A 15,806-nucleotide genomic window follows, 5' to 3' on the forward strand; every position below is an offset into this window, starting at 1 on the left:
TATAGAGAACACATTTTACAGTTCATTTATAAAATGTAGGTCGAAGTGTCTATTTAAAAACATTTAAAAATTACTAATCTATGCCAGAGTCTTTTTTTTAAACCTAACTGCTAATAAATATACTTAAAATTTGACTGAAATGTTCCAATACAGGAATAAATCAACAGTTTTAGCCTGCACATCAGACTTACACAGCTAATAGCTTAGATTTAAGGTACCATTTATTCTAACCTTTACAGGAGTGCCTGTTTTGACATGGGCTGGATCTGGCACATCTGGGCCCATGTTGAAATCAGCATTTATGCAGGTGATTGTGCCTCCTTCTACTTTTTGTACACTGACTGTTGCTCCTAAAAGAGTGTTATTGCTGTTGAACAGGCACTAAAGTTTTCCACACACAGCGTTTCTGTAAAGAAAGGAAGTATAAATCAGGGTTCTTGCATCTTATCCACTGCTAAAAAACTTGAAAAGCTTTTTTTTAAAGAAACTTCCAGGTGCGTTTTTAAACTTTTCCAGTATTTTACAATATTAAACATGTGCATATATATGTCATCACATTATATCTGATGCTGTTTGTTACAGTATTTTATACTATATTCCAGTAGTACTATATTCCAAGAAAACATTTTGATGGTACAGTACGTTTGAACCAAGTCCAACATTGTCACTAACTATTTTAAATGAAATTTACTCAGATCTTAAATTTGTCATCAATCAATCAATGTCAATCAATCAATCTTTAAACAATTGATAATTTTTTACCTACTTAGAAAGTTTTCAGTTTCAAGCACTTTAACCAAAATCTATGCACTTGTGCAAACTTTGAAAACCACTACACTAAAATGCAAGCATTTGTAAGGATTTTAAGCATCCATACGAACCCTGATCAATTCACCTTAACATTTTGTAAGAGGAAACACTGAATGCTTCACTAGCGAGAAAACAGTTAAACAGCGCAAGGATAAAGAATGAGCTTCCTCCATTCAGCCTCTTCACTTTCGCTTTATTTTACTTTTTCATATTTAGCTAAACATTGTAGATCCTCATAACATGCCAATAATAAAGTGAAATGATATAAAATAAAATGAACGATTTTAAATTCTCACCTCGTCTTTCACCCATCTTCACCATGAACAGCCTCAAACTCCAACATAAAGGAAAATAAAGAATAAATAAATAAAAATAATAATAAAATGGAAAATTAAAAGAGCACAAATTAAACCAAAAAATACAAAAGCACAATAAAAGAACTGTCCTGAGAAATAATTGAACTTTTTTTGACAAAAGAGAAACTGTTCAAAGATAATATCCTCCGATCTCCTTCTGCAATAAAAGTCTCCTGTCAGAAATCCTCCGGGATCTTAAACAATCACAGAATTGCACCTAATTACTCTCCAAAAGTCTCTTAATTACCCTCGTCACTTAACCAACAACGTGAGAATGTCAAATCATACAGGAGATGAGGGCTCTCCATCTTGACCCTTTGGGGGAGAGAAGAGAAAAAGGTAATCAAGCTTTATTAGTGACATACTGTACATAAAGTGGGCTCATAATCCTCCTTTATTTCCTCCCATTTTTATTACAGATCATTCATGACACAAAGTAGGGCCACGTTTCATGAAGGTTGCGTGGCACACCCCCATCAAAAAGATGCCATGCCAGTTTTTGTGGTGACTTTGTACTGAGATGAATGTGGGCACACTTTAGAACTTTAGAATATTTTTTTTTAAATACAGTTGGGTGAATTACTGTAGGCTAGGTATTTTTCTTCAATATTTATGTACTGTATAATGGAAATATGGGTAAACTCTGACCTGTAGTAAGGCAGTCTGGCCTCTGGGAATCTTTAGGGTGAGAAAATTACAGATGGCTAAATTAGCATAAATATTTTCTAAAGTTCTTTTAATGGAAATATTGGGAAAATCTCTCCTTTAGTAAGTCAGTTTAGTCCCTAGGAATCTGAGCACACTACCGAATGAGAAGCTTGCATCTAGGTGAAATACTGTAAATATTTTTCCTATATATATGTGTGATGTATACATAAATGAAGTGGAAAATGTGAGAAAATAACATTTAAGTGCTTTAGCTGATGTGTATGCTTATGACATGAGATATCACCTATTACTGCTTTGTTTGTACCGTACAGTTAAAGGTATAGTGGACTTGTTACCTGTATTGAATCAGTCTGGCCTCTAACGATTTACTGGAATGTTCTAGAAAAGCTTTTCTCTTCTTTGCGCTACTGTGCGTTTTGGTTCTGTCGATGTAACTCGCAGATGATCCCTAAAACTGCGTGCGCGAATGTCCGGTAAATATCAAACCTAAACCTAAATTTACCGAGCTAATTAACCTAACGTTATACATGAAATAAAACAATCACAAATCTGTATCTTATAAAAAAAAAAACAGGTCAAATGCACATAATGGATTCTCAAGAGGAAGCAGTCAAAGCCAGTTTCAGTTTATTTGCTGTTAAATACGAAGGGTAGAGTGTTTCACAGGCACACGCAAAGCTTGAAGGTAAACAAACAACGGCTTATCATAAGCATCTCATCGATGATTATTTACACAGTTGGCATTAAGAAGAACATATAAACGTGACCTGACTATCTTCTAGCAGCTAAATGTGTCTGGAAAAATATTCAAAGGCTTTTATTCTCACAAACCGCGCGGACGTAAATGCGTCTGACTGTTGTGATTGGCTTAAGCAGACGTTTCACGTCAGCACGTTCTAGACGTGCACGCGCTTATTACGGCAATCTTCCATCTGCATTCACACAGCGCAGCATTCCGGCAAATTAAGAAGTATTTTTCTAAATTTGCGGACTTCCCCTCCGCTACAGTCCCCAGGTTTCCTGAGCAGAACATGCGAGGAACTAGAGACGCATTTATTTTGAACTGTGTTCAAAACTGACTGGAACTAGCTGTGCATTTTCACCAATGGATTTCAACGAAAATAATGCACACCCTCCAGCCAATCAGAATCAGACCATGGAATTAAAAATAAACAAATCACACACTCAGCACAGATCAGCTTCAGCCTCGATGACATCATCGACGCTCAGAGTTCCATTTAGAATTCTTACAACTCGGTGCGTTTTGAGATGAGAAACCAGAGCTGCTGGAAAGAGTGGAAAATGTCGAGTTTACAGCTTCAGGAGAAGATTTCTGCAGCATCTTTTGGTTTTCAGGAAGAAGAGACCATCACATTCGCAGAAGGAATCAACAACAAGTAATTGCACAAGCCACAAAACACAAAATAGTTATATGAGTTAAAGGCTTAAATCAGGGGCGGTTCAAGACCATTTTTAGTGTGTAATGTTAAATTCAGCTGATCTAAGACCACATATTAAACTATTCACATTTATTTTAACAAATGTTCATTTTAAAGGTTTAAACAAAACACCCACAAGATCTTAATTATAGTCGTGATCTCGCACATTTCTTTTCAAGCAGTATTATAATCTCTGACACAAAAACAATCAAAAATAAGTGCTAAGATAACTGTTGATGGTTCAGATATGAAAGCTGATTATGCTAATGGTTGATATAACTGTTTGAAGCAATTTGATGTTTGTTCTTTTATGGGAATACATGTTAAGCCAAAAGGTGGAGTAAAATACGAATTATGTTCTAAAATATGTGCCTTATACCAAAAGCTTAAAGCTGAGACTCTCATTTTCAGTTAACTTCTTAGTTTTGTAAAAAATTAACCATTTGAACAAAAATTACACATTAGCGAAGTCTTTATTAGATCATTTTCAGAGGATCACATGCTTATGATTGACCTTGGCTGGTCTCATATTAACAATCACTTGATTTATTACTCAGATAAATTCAAACACACAAATAAAGATTGCAAAATTAATTTCTTAAAAATTGCAAATTTATTTTGCAATAACTTCTTTAAATTTTAACAAATGATCCGATTCTGCACTATATGGGACCCGCTGTCAGTTCACCCCAGGTAAAAACCTAGAGTTAGGATTAGGGTGTGTCCTGTAAGGTAGTGGTGGGTGGGACACAGGGCACATCCTAAGTTCCAAAAAATATGCAAAATACTTTAAAAGTCTTTTTGCTTTACTATGAAATAAAGTAAAACGTGGCCGGTTGGCCTTTATGTCTAATTGGTTCCTAGCTCAGGTGAAACACTCTGGGTGGAACTGACCAGTTACGGGCCCATTGCTCAGTCTATTATAGTGTGGATTCAAAGATCTTGCATCAGTCAATCAACTATTTTATAACACCTTATTACAACCGATGGCTGCCCAATATACTTTACAACATTAAAACAAAATTACACATTAGCGAAGTCTTTATTAGATCATTTTCAAAGGATCACATGCTTATGATTGACCATGGCTGGTCTCATATTAACAATCACTTGATTTATTACTCAGATAAATTCAAACACACAAATAAAGATTGCAAAATTAATTTCTTAAAAATTGCAAATTTATTTAGCAATAACTTCTTTAAATTTTACCAAATGATCCGATTCTTCACTATATGGGACCCGCTGTCAGTTCACCCCAGGTAAAAACCTAGAGTTAGGATTAGGGTGTGTCCTGTAAGGTAGTGGTGGGTGGGACACAGGGCACATCCTAAGTTCCAAAAAATATGCAAAATACTTTAAAAGTCTTTTTGCTTTACTATGAAATAAAGTAAAACGTGGCTGGTTGGCCTTTATGTCTAATTGGTTCCTAGCTCGGGTGAAACACTCTGGGTGGAACTGACCAGTTACGGGCCCATTGCTCAGTCTATTATAGTGTGGATTCAAAGATCTTGCATCAGTCAATCAACTATTTTATAACACCTTATTACAACCGATGGCTGCCCAATGTACTTTACAACATTAAAACAAAATTACACATTAGCGAAGTCTTTATTAGATCATTTTCAGAGGATCACATGCTTATGATTGACCATGGCTGGTCTCATATTAACAATCACTTGATTTATTACTCAGATAAATTCAAACACACAAATAAAGATTGCAAAATTAATTTCTTAAAAAGTGCAAATTTATTTTGCAATAACTTCTTTAAATTTTAACAAATGATCCGATTCTGCACTATATGGGACCCGCTGTCAGTTCACCCCAGGTAAAAACCTAGAGTTAGGATTAGGGTGTGTCCTGTAAGGTAGTGGTGGGTGGGACACAGGGCACATCCTAAGTTCCAAAAAATATGCAAAATACTTTAAAAGTCTTTTTGCTTTACTATAAAATAAAGTAAAATGTGGCCGGTTGGCCTTTATGTCTAATTGGTTCCTAGCTCGGGTGAAACACTCTGGGTGGAACTGACCAGTTACGGGCCCATTGCTCAGTCTGTTATAGTGTGGATTCAGAGATCTTGCATCAGTCAATCAACTATTTTATAACACCTTATTACAACCGATGGCTGCCCAATATACTTTACAACATTAAAACAAAATTACACATTAGCGAAGTCTTTATTAGATCATTTTCAGAGGATCACATGCTTATGATTGACCATGGCTGGTCTCATATTAACAATCACTCGATTTATTACTCAGATAAATTCAAACACACAAATAAAGATTGCAAAATTAATTTCTTAAAAATTGCAAATTTATTTAGCAATAACTTCTTTAAATTTTACCAAATGATCCGATTCTGCACTATATGGGACCCGCTGTCAGTTCACCCCAGGTAAAAACCTAGAGTTAGGATTAGGGTGTGTCCTGTAAGGTAGTGGTGGGTGGGACACAGGGCACATCCTAAGTTCCAAAAAATATGCAAAATACTTTAAAAGTCTTTTTGCTTTACTATGAAATAAAGTAAAACGTGGCTGGTTGGCCTTTATGTCTAATTGGTTCCTAGCTCAGGTGAAACACTCTGGGTGGAACTGACCAGTTACGGGCCCATTGCTCAGTCTGTTATAGTGTGGATTCAAAGATCTTGCATCAGTCAATCAACTATTTTATAACACCTTATTACAACCGATGGCTGCCCAATATACTTTACAACATTAAAACAAAATTAAACATTAGCGAAGTCTTTATTAGATCATTTTCAGAGGATCACATGCTTATGATTGACCATGGCTGGTCTCATATTAACAATCACTTGATTTATTACTCAGATAAATTCAAACACACAAATAAAGATTGCAAAATTAATTTCTTAAAAAGTGCAAATTTATTTTGCAATAACTTCTTTAAATTTTAACAAATGATCCGATTCTGCACTATATGGGACCCGCTGTCAGTTCACCCCAGGTAAAAACCTAGAGTTAGGATTAAGGTGTGTCCTGTAAGGTAGTGGTGGGTGGGACACAGGGCACATCCTAAGTTCCAAAAAATATGCAAAATACTTTAAAAGTCTTTTTGCTTTACTATGAAATAAAGTAAAACGTGGCCGGTTGGCCTTTATGTCTAATTGGTTCCTAGCTCGGGTGAAACACTCTGGGTGGAACTGACCAGTTACGGGCCCATTGCTCAGTCTATTATAGTGTGGATTCAGAGATCTTGCATCAGTCAATCAACTATTTTATAACACCTTATTACAACCGATGGCTGCCCAATATACTTTACAACATTAAAACAAAATTACACATTAGCGAAGTCTTTATTAGATCATTTTCAGAGGATCACATGCTTATGATTGACCATGGCTGGTCTCATATTAACAATCACTCGATTTATTACTCAGATAAATTCAAACACACAAATAAAGATTGCAAAATTAATTTCTTAAAAATTGCAAATTTATTTAGCAATAACTTCTTTAAATTTTACCAAATGATCCGATTCTGCACTATATGGGACCCGCTGTCAGTTCACCCCAGGTAAAAACCTAGAGTTAGGATTAGGGTGTGTCCTGTAAGGTAGTGGTGGGTGGGACACAGGGCACATCCTAAGTTCCAAAAAATATGCAAAATACTTTAAAAGTCTTTTTGCTTTACTATGAAATAAAGTAAAACGTGGCTAGTTGGCCTTTATGTCTAATTGGTTCCTAGCTCGGGTGAAACACTCTGGGTGGAACTGACCAGTTACGGGCCCATTGCTCAGTCTGTTATAGTGTGGATTCAGAGATCTTGCATCAGTCAATCAACTATTTTATAACACCTTATTACAACCGATGGCTGCCCAATATACTTTACAACATTAAAACAAAATTAAACATTAGCGAAGTCTTTATTAGATCATTTTCAGAGGATCACATGCTTATGATTGACCATGGCTGGTCTCATATTAACAATCACTTGATTTATTACTCAGATAAATTCAAACACACAAATAAAGATTGCAAAATTAATTTCTTAAAAAGTGCAAATTTATTTTGCAATAACTTCTTTAAATTTTACCAAATGATCCGATTCTGCACTATATGGGACCCGCTGTCAGTTCACCCCAGGTAAAAACCTAGAGTTAGGATTAGGGTGTGTCCTGTAAGGTAGTGGTGGGTGGGACACAGGGCACATCCTAAGTTCCAAAAAATATGCAAAATACTTAAAAAGTCTTTTTGCTTTACTATGAAATAAAGTAAAACGTGGCCGGTTGGCCTTTATGTCTAATTGGTTCCTAGCTCGGGTGAAACACTCTGGGTGGAACTGACCAGTTACGGGCCCATTGCTCAGTCTGTTATAGTGTGGATTCAGAGATCTTGCATCAGTCAATCAACTATTTTATAACACCTTATTACAACCGATGGCTGCCCAATATACTTTACAACATTAAAACAAAATTACACATTAGCGAAGTCTTTATTAGATCATTTTCAGAGGATCACATGCTCATGATTGACCATGGCTGGTCTCATATTAACAATCACTCGATTTATTACTCAGATAAATTCAAACACACAAATAAAGATTGCAAAATTAATTTCTTAAAAATTGCAAATTTATTTAGCAATAACTTCTTTAAATTTTACCAAATGATCCGATTCTGCACTATATGGGACCCGCTGTCAGTTCACCCCAGGTAAAAACCTAGAGTTAGGATTAGGGTGTGTCCTGTAAGGTAGTGGTGGGTGGGACACAGGGCACATCCTAAGTTCCAAAAAATATGCAAAATACTTAAAAAGTCTTTTTGCTTTACTATGAAATAAAGTAAAACGTGGCCGGTTGGCCTTTATGTCTAATTGGTTCCTAGCTCAGGTGAAACACTCTGGGTGGAACTGACCAGTTACGGGCCCATTGCTCAGTCTGTTATAGTGTGGATTCAGAGATCTTGCATCAGTCAATCAACTATTTTATAACACCTTATTACAACCGATGGCTGCCCAATATACTTTACAACATTAAAACAAAATTACACATTAGCGAAGTCTTTATTAGATCATTTTCAGAGAATCACATGCTTATGATTGACCATGGCTGGTCTCATATTAACAATCACTTGATTTATTACTCAGATAAATTCAAACACACAAATAAAGATTGCAAAATTAATTTCTTAAAAAGTGCAAATTTATTTAGCAATAACTTCTTTAAATTTTACCAAATGATCCGATTCTGCACTATATGGGACCCGCTGTCAGTTCACCCCAGGTAAAAACCTAGAGTTAGGATTAGGGTGTGTCCTGTAAGGTAGTGGTGGGTGGGACACAGGGCACATCCTAAGTTCCAAAAAATATGCAAAATACTTTAAAAGTCTTTTTGCTTTACTATGAAATAAAGTAAAACGTGGCCGGTTGGCCTTTATGTCTAATTGGTTCCTAGCTCGGGTGAAACACTCTGGGTGGAACTGACCAGTTACGGGCCCATTGCTCAGTCTGTTATAGTGTGGATTCAGAGATCTTGCATCAGTCAATCAACTATTTTATAACACCTTATTACAACCGATGGCTGCCCAATATACTTTACAACATTAAAACAAAATTACACATTAGCGAAGTCTTTATTAGATCATTTTCAGAGGATCACATGCTCATGATTGACCATGGCTGGTCTCATATTAACAATCACTTGATTTATTACTCAGATAAATTCAAACACACAAATAAAGATTGCAAAATTAATTTCTTAAAAAGTGCAAATTTATTTTGCAATAACTTCTTTAAATTTTAACAAATGATCCGATTCTGCACTATATGGGACCCGCTGTCAGTTCACCCCAGGTAAAAACCTAGAGTTAGGATTAGGGTGTGTCCTGTAAGGTAGTGGTGGGTGGGACACAGGGCACATCCTAAGTTCCAAAAAATATGCAAAATACTTTAAAAGTCTTTTTGCTTTACTATGAAATAAAGTAAAACGTGGCTAGTTGGCCTTTATGTCTAATTGGTTCCTAGCTCGGGTGAAACACTCTGGGTGGAACTGACCAGTTACGGGCCCATTGCTCAGTCTGTTATAGTGTGGATTCAAAGATCTTGCATCAGTCAATCAACTATTTTATAACACCTTATTACAACCGATGGCTGCCCAATGTACTTTACAACATTAAAACAAAATTACACATTAGCGAAGTCTTTATTAGATCATTTTCAGAGGATCACATGCTTATGATTGACCATGGCTGGTCTCATATTAACAATCACTTGATTTATTACTCAGATAAATTCAAACACACAAATAAAGATTGCAAAATTAATTTCTTAAAAAGTGCAAATTTATTTTGCAATAACTTCTTTAAATTTTAACAAATGATCCGATTCTGCACTATATGGGACCCGCTGTCAGTTCACCCCAGGTAAAAACCTAGAGTTAGGATTAGGGTGTGTCCTGTAAGGTAGTGGTGGGTGGGACACAGGGCACATCCTAAGTTCCAAAAAATATGCAAAATACTTAAAAAGTCTTTTTGCTTTACTATGAAATAAAGTAAAACGTGGCCGGTTGGCCTTTATGTCTAATTGGTTCCTAGCTCAGGTGAAACACTCTGGGTGGAACTGACCAGTTACGGGCCCATTGCTCAGTCTGTTATAGTGTGGATTCAGAGATCTTGCATCAGTCAATCAACTATTTTATAACACCTTATTACAACCGATGGCTGCCCAATGTACTTTACTGCATTAAGACAAAATTACTAGGGGATTAGGGGAGTTCTTGAGACTTATCTGAGCTCAGGATGCCCTTTCTCTAGACTAAACAAGAGGGAGCCCCGGGCTCGAGGACCCTCAGGGCTGCCTCCCAACTCTTGAAAACATTGAAGATGATAAGAACAAGATCTAAAAAACAAAATCAGCATTAAAACAAAATTACACATTAGCGAAGTATTTATTAGATCATTTTCAGAGGATCACATGCTTATGATTGACCATGGCTGGTCTCGTATTATTAATCACATGATTTATTACTTAGATGAATTCAAACACAAATAAAGACACAATCTAAACGAGTGTTATTAAATCAACAGAACAATAAAACAGCATTTTGCATTATTGAATTGTCAAAATCCTGACTGGACAACTATCAATGTTTGATGAGGACAATGTTGTTGCGCAATTGAGTTGTATTTTTGTATTTTGTAATTTATTTTGCAATAACTTCTTTGAATTTAATTGAATTGTCCGCTTCTGGAATATATGGGACTGGCTGTCTCTTCACCCCAGGTAAAAACCTAGAGTTAGGATTAGGGTGTGTCCTGTAAGGTAGTGGTGGGTGGGACACAGGGCAGATCCTTAATTGTAAAAAAAAAAAAGGAAAATACTTTTAAAGTGTTTTGTTTTACTATGAAACATATTAAAACATGTGGCTGATTGACTTTTATGTCTAATTGGTTCCTAGCTAGGGTGAAAAACTGGGTGGCACTGATCAGCTACGGGCTTATAGGACAGTCTGTTATAGTGTGTGTAGCGCGTAATGTGTTTTAGCGTGTCACACTATAATACAGTTCGATATGGGCCGCTGACCTGAAGCAAGGAACGACTACTGGAGAGAGGATAACAAAGTAGCAGGTAAGTGAATAATCAACACAAGCAATCTTTTGTGTGTTTAACCAAAAATTGTATTTTAAAAAGGGCAGAAATAATAATAAAATGTTCACATTAAGTAGATAAATTGCATATATTAATTAATGTATAATTTGTTTATTATATATTAATAAGACTCCTACTAACACTTGGTTTCTTTCAGGTTAAACAGTGGAAACATCAAACTCAACTCGGATAATACACTCTTTTTTCACTCAGTTTCATCAATTTTGTGTGAAAATAAATAAACCAAAACAAATAAATTACAAAACTCTCAAAATAAATGATAAAATAAATAAAACAATTCAATAAATGCAAAACAACAAACTGAATTCAGTAAAAAAAGAAAACAATTTGAAGTTCTGTTCAGTTTAAAACACTTCAAATCTCACTTAACTCTGTCAATGGATCAATTAAAAAAGATCTTAGTTCAACTTCAGTTGATTCAGTTCACTCATGTTTGTTAATGACTCGGTTCAAATGATCTTAGTTCAACTTCAGTTGATTCAGTTTACTCAGGTTTGTTAATGACTCTGTTCAAATGAACCTTGTTTGGATTCAGTTTAATTCAGTATGGGTGAATCGACTCAGTCCACGCAAGTTCAATTCAGTGAACCGTTGTTCACTGAGAGTCAGTTCAAGCTTGGAAAAAAGAAGAGTCCTTTACGACAAAAAATCCAAAAAGGAAAAAACTTGATCTCACATCCAATCTAACACTCACAGATCCATGGGCGGTTCGCCATTTGCAAGTTAAACTGAACCTCTCCTCCTTGAGCCTCTGCCTCGTCCCAGCTCCAATTTGGCGATGGCTGCTCAGTGTCACTCAATTGCAGTCTTTCAGCTGTATTAGTTGGATTTTATTGACTAAATCTACTTTAAGGTTTCTAACTTAACTCTCACTCTCTCAGTTCAATCTCTCTCTGTTCCAATCCAGAAGCGCACTGCCGTTTTTCATGAGCGCGCTTGATTTAACTCCACCCGTTTCTCTTAAAGGGGCCATCACTAATTTTTGTCAGTGATCAACTTTCACTCTCTTGCTTTCATTTATGTATTTTTTTCATATCTTCTTGTGTCTATTAATAGCCTGGGTTACATTCTCCCCGCCTTGAATTTATGCAGGTCCCGCTGCATCTTTTAGGTTGCGAAATCACAGCAGGAGAGTAGCCTGAATACATGTCCAAAGATGCATCTTCGAGAGAATTGAGCTCTTCAAAAGACAATGTGAAGGCACTGCTAAGTCCTTGTAACAGTGATTGAATGACTAGGGAAAGGGGATTTCCCAGCTTGGGGTACTGCAGCCTCCTCGGCTGTTCTGTGTGGCTCTGTGAACGTCTTAAGACATTCTGGGAGTCTTGTTCAGGCTCTGTCGTGTTGTTTTGAAAACTCAAGCCAGCAGTTTCATTAAAGGGTAAGACATCATCTCTCTTGCTCTCTATGTCATGATTCACATACAAAAGCTTGTCTGAATCTTGTCTCTGCAACTCATGTCTCACAGGTGGGTTACTCTCAGTATCATCAGAGTCATTTTCAGTCATATCTTCTCTATCAACATTGACCAACAGACTTTCTCCTTTAGCATCCACAGGGTCAGGTAAGTGATTGTCTTCTCCAGGTTCTTCCAGCAGACTTTCCTCCCTAACATCAGGTAAGTCAGGTAATCCACTGTCCCTTCGAGACACCACTGGAATAGGAAGCCCAGCATCAGTACTAACTGCATTCAGTGTTTCAGGAGAAACATCTAGCCTCACTTCATCTCTTGACTGCTCCACAGGTTTGGGTCTGGAGAGGATTCTGCTTTCAACACTCTGCAAGTGCCCAGGTAGGTAGTAATCAGAGGGCTCATCTTCACACTCAGAATTCTCAGTTTCATTATCTGATACTCTTTTATCAGCACTAGAACGAGTTTTAGGTCTACGAGTTTTTCCTTGCACAACTGGGTCCTCAATTCTGCCTCGTAGAAATCTACAGGGCAGCAGCAAGTCACGGTGTAATGTGTGTTGTGGCCCGTCCCTACCCTCAGCTCAAACTGTATAGACTGGCAAGTCCTCCACTTTCTTGATTACAACAAACTATTTTCTCCCACTTATGTGCTAGTTTATGTTTTTTTGTGGGTATTGCAACGGCATATCGGGTGAAATGATCGGTGATCACCAAGATGTCTTTTGTATTTCTTCAGTCAGCCTCTAGTGACAGAAAATCCATGCAGACTAACTGGAGAGGTCTGCTCGTCATAATATTCACCAAGGGGGCCGCTCTCGCAGGTGGGTCTTACGTCTCACACAGCGTTCGCAAGTCTTTATTTTTTTCTCCACAGATGTTACCATCTTTGGCCAATAAAACCACGACCTGGTGAGGTCCAGTGTTCTGTCCATACCTAGATGTCCCATGTCATCGTGCAGAGCTGTCAGAGCCATCTCCCTGAGGTTTATTGGTAGGGCCAACTGTTATGAAACTTTCTCTTGATCCTGTCTACTTCTGTACAGCAATCCATTTTTAAGTTCCAATCTGCTCCACTCTTTCATCCATAAAGCTCTTTCTACAGAATCCATTCTACCTAACGGTCTTGTCCTGGACTCCAGATGTTCAATGACCACCCTAAGGTCTGGATCTGCTCTCTGATGTTCCCTCATTTTTTCTTCAGATAGACGGAGAAGGGTCTGAAGGCCATGAGCGTCTCCCTGTCAGAAACACTGAGGTGCAGCATTGATGTGATGAGACAGTGATCAACTACAGCAGGCTGAAAGCTTAAAGGGTCAGAATAATCTTGGTTCATGTACACTTGATTTCTCTCACAGAGAGCTTTTACTCTCTGTGAGAGTAAAAGATCCAATGATGTTGACATGACCATTGAGGACTACTTTGCTCCCAGCTGGCAGAACTTCAGGTATGTCTCCTTTCAGCTTTACTTGACCCAGAACACTTGCAGTGGCTCTGCGGCGTCGTACCTCCAGGAGTCTTATTACAGCTTGATAACCGTGATAATTAGATTTAAGCTTATATACAGCTCCTCGTACACAATCTGCATACAAGACATCCAGAGTGTTGGTCCCAATCAGAATTTAAGGTGTATGTGTCAGATCTGGAACTACAAGAGCCAATGTTTGGACTTCTGCCTCGTTTCCTAGAAACTCTTGGGGAAATCTTAAAGTCAATTTAACATATCCCAGGTAGGGAACTGTTTGTCCATTTGCCCCCTCGACCTCTAGCAGATTGTTTAGCGGTTACATGGGGTATTGTGAGAGATGCTTATCCTAGAAAGACAGAGGGATTGTTGTAACCTGGGAGCAATTCTAACTTATGCAGTACATTTCGTTCCCACTAGTCCAACTGGCAAACTGAGAGGATGTCTGGCATTTACACCTTTATTAAGTGCATGACGAGGCTTAGGGCTTTGTCTGTTCCTTTCAGTCTCTGTTCGCCCTATGACAGAGACTGACTTCAGTTTAAAAGCTGAGCAGTGGGTCTGTTCTGTGAATCCCACTCCGCCTGCTTTTCTCTCAGCTTATGTCTCTTGTTTTCAACTAAAGATGAATTTGGGGGATTTTCACACTGAACAGCGAGATGTTTGTCTTCCCCACAACGAAAACAGTACCAGGGTCAGGGACGGCTGGTCTTTGCATCATCTTGTTTTTGCCTCTCAATTCCCTTTCGGTCAACATTCTTGACGTAATGCTCTCTTGATCTGTCTTCTTAAAGAGTTCTCATACTGGCTTCTCCAAACTCCAGAAGTATTAACTTGAGCTTTGAGTTCGGCTATCTGTCCCTTCAACTCGTTGAGTTCACCTGCCCCTGCTCTCTGTTCTCTCATCTCTTGATTAGCTGCAGTTTTCATGGCTGCAATCTGGCTTTGAAGGGCTGCAATTTCTTTTTTCAGTTCTCCTACTTCAGATAGTCCAGAACAGTGCACAGTACTTTTCTGTTTACAAGTCTTCTGCTTTACGGTGTCATGGGCTTAGGCATTGATATCATCCTCTTCTGATGGGCTGCAGCTGTAAACATACTGTTGGTACGTTGCTGCTCTCTGTTTTAGCGAAGCTGATGGGTGTTTATTCAAGCCCAAGTGTTTCCTCATTCTCTCTTCCTTTGACATCAGTCTATCCTCAGCTGTGAGGATAAGTATAGCCAGCTCCGCAAAAGAAGGTGGATTTGATTTATTTTTCTCAAGCTGCAAGTCTCCAATTAGGGCGTTATCCCAGCAACCACGGCAAAATTGCCTCAACAAGCAGCGACTTAGTTCACTTTCTGCTACACCTTTACGTCTGGTGGTGGCACTCAGAATGACATGCAGTCTGTGGAGATATGCTGATGACTTCTCACCTGGGTTCTGTAAGGTGCTAATGAATTTGGCCAATAATTCATCCCCATCCTCCACAAAACCATAGAGAGATTCTAGCAGCTGAAGGCACTCTGGTGAAGCATTCAAGTTCACATGTTTGATAATGTCTGAGGCTGGTGGTAACAGGATGTCAAGTATCTTAAGTGTCTTGTTTGACTCTGGAAGGGACTGATCACCTAATATGTAATCGACGCTTGCTCTCCAGGTGTCAAAATCAGGTTCGTTGTTTAGACGAGGGCTCCTCACTGAGAAAGCTTTTAAGCGAAATGCAGTGTTGTGCAGAGGCACAGGATCACTAGACCTCACAATGTGTTCCATTACAAGTTTCTGGACGCCTGGAGGGTGCATTGCAGACAAAGGTAGCTTCACAGATACAGTATCAGAACTATCGTCAGCATCTTCCAAACATTGGGGCGGTATGACACGCATGCTCACCTTGGCTGGGTTTTCTGTTTCAATATTCAGCACAAAAGGCAACTTTTGGACTTTGGATCGTGGGGGAGTGCTGATTGAATGGGTCAAGAGGCTTGTTTCTTAGCTCAGTTCCAGGTGACATATCATGCAAGGATTTTTTCCACCCACCTTTAACTACTG

At 38.0% G+C, this 15,806-nt stretch overlaps 1 protein-coding gene and 1 long non-coding RNA gene across 2 annotated transcripts in view; one reads left to right on the forward strand and one right to left on the reverse strand.

The window, feature by feature from the left end:
• Positions 1-15,806, reverse strand: part of get4 (guided entry of tail-anchored proteins factor 4) — a 707,996-nt gene that overhangs the window by 559,454 nt on the left and 132,736 nt on the right. The gene's annotated exons all lie outside the window — the stretch shown is intronic.
• LOC147841299 (uncharacterized) lies at positions 2,282-15,204 on the forward strand. The gene is made up of 3 exons (XR_015503902.1): positions 2,282-3,232; positions 10,692-10,861; positions 11,040-15,204. It is a non-coding gene; the product is annotated as an uncharacterized LOC147841299 (long non-coding RNA).

The sequence above is a fragment of the Danio rerio genome, chromosome 12, assembly GCF_052040795.2.
Source record: "Danio rerio strain M-AB ecotype USA chromosome 12, GRCz13ab, whole genome shotgun sequence".
Lineage (NCBI taxonomy): Eukaryota > Metazoa > Chordata > Actinopteri > Cypriniformes > Danionidae > Danio > Danio rerio.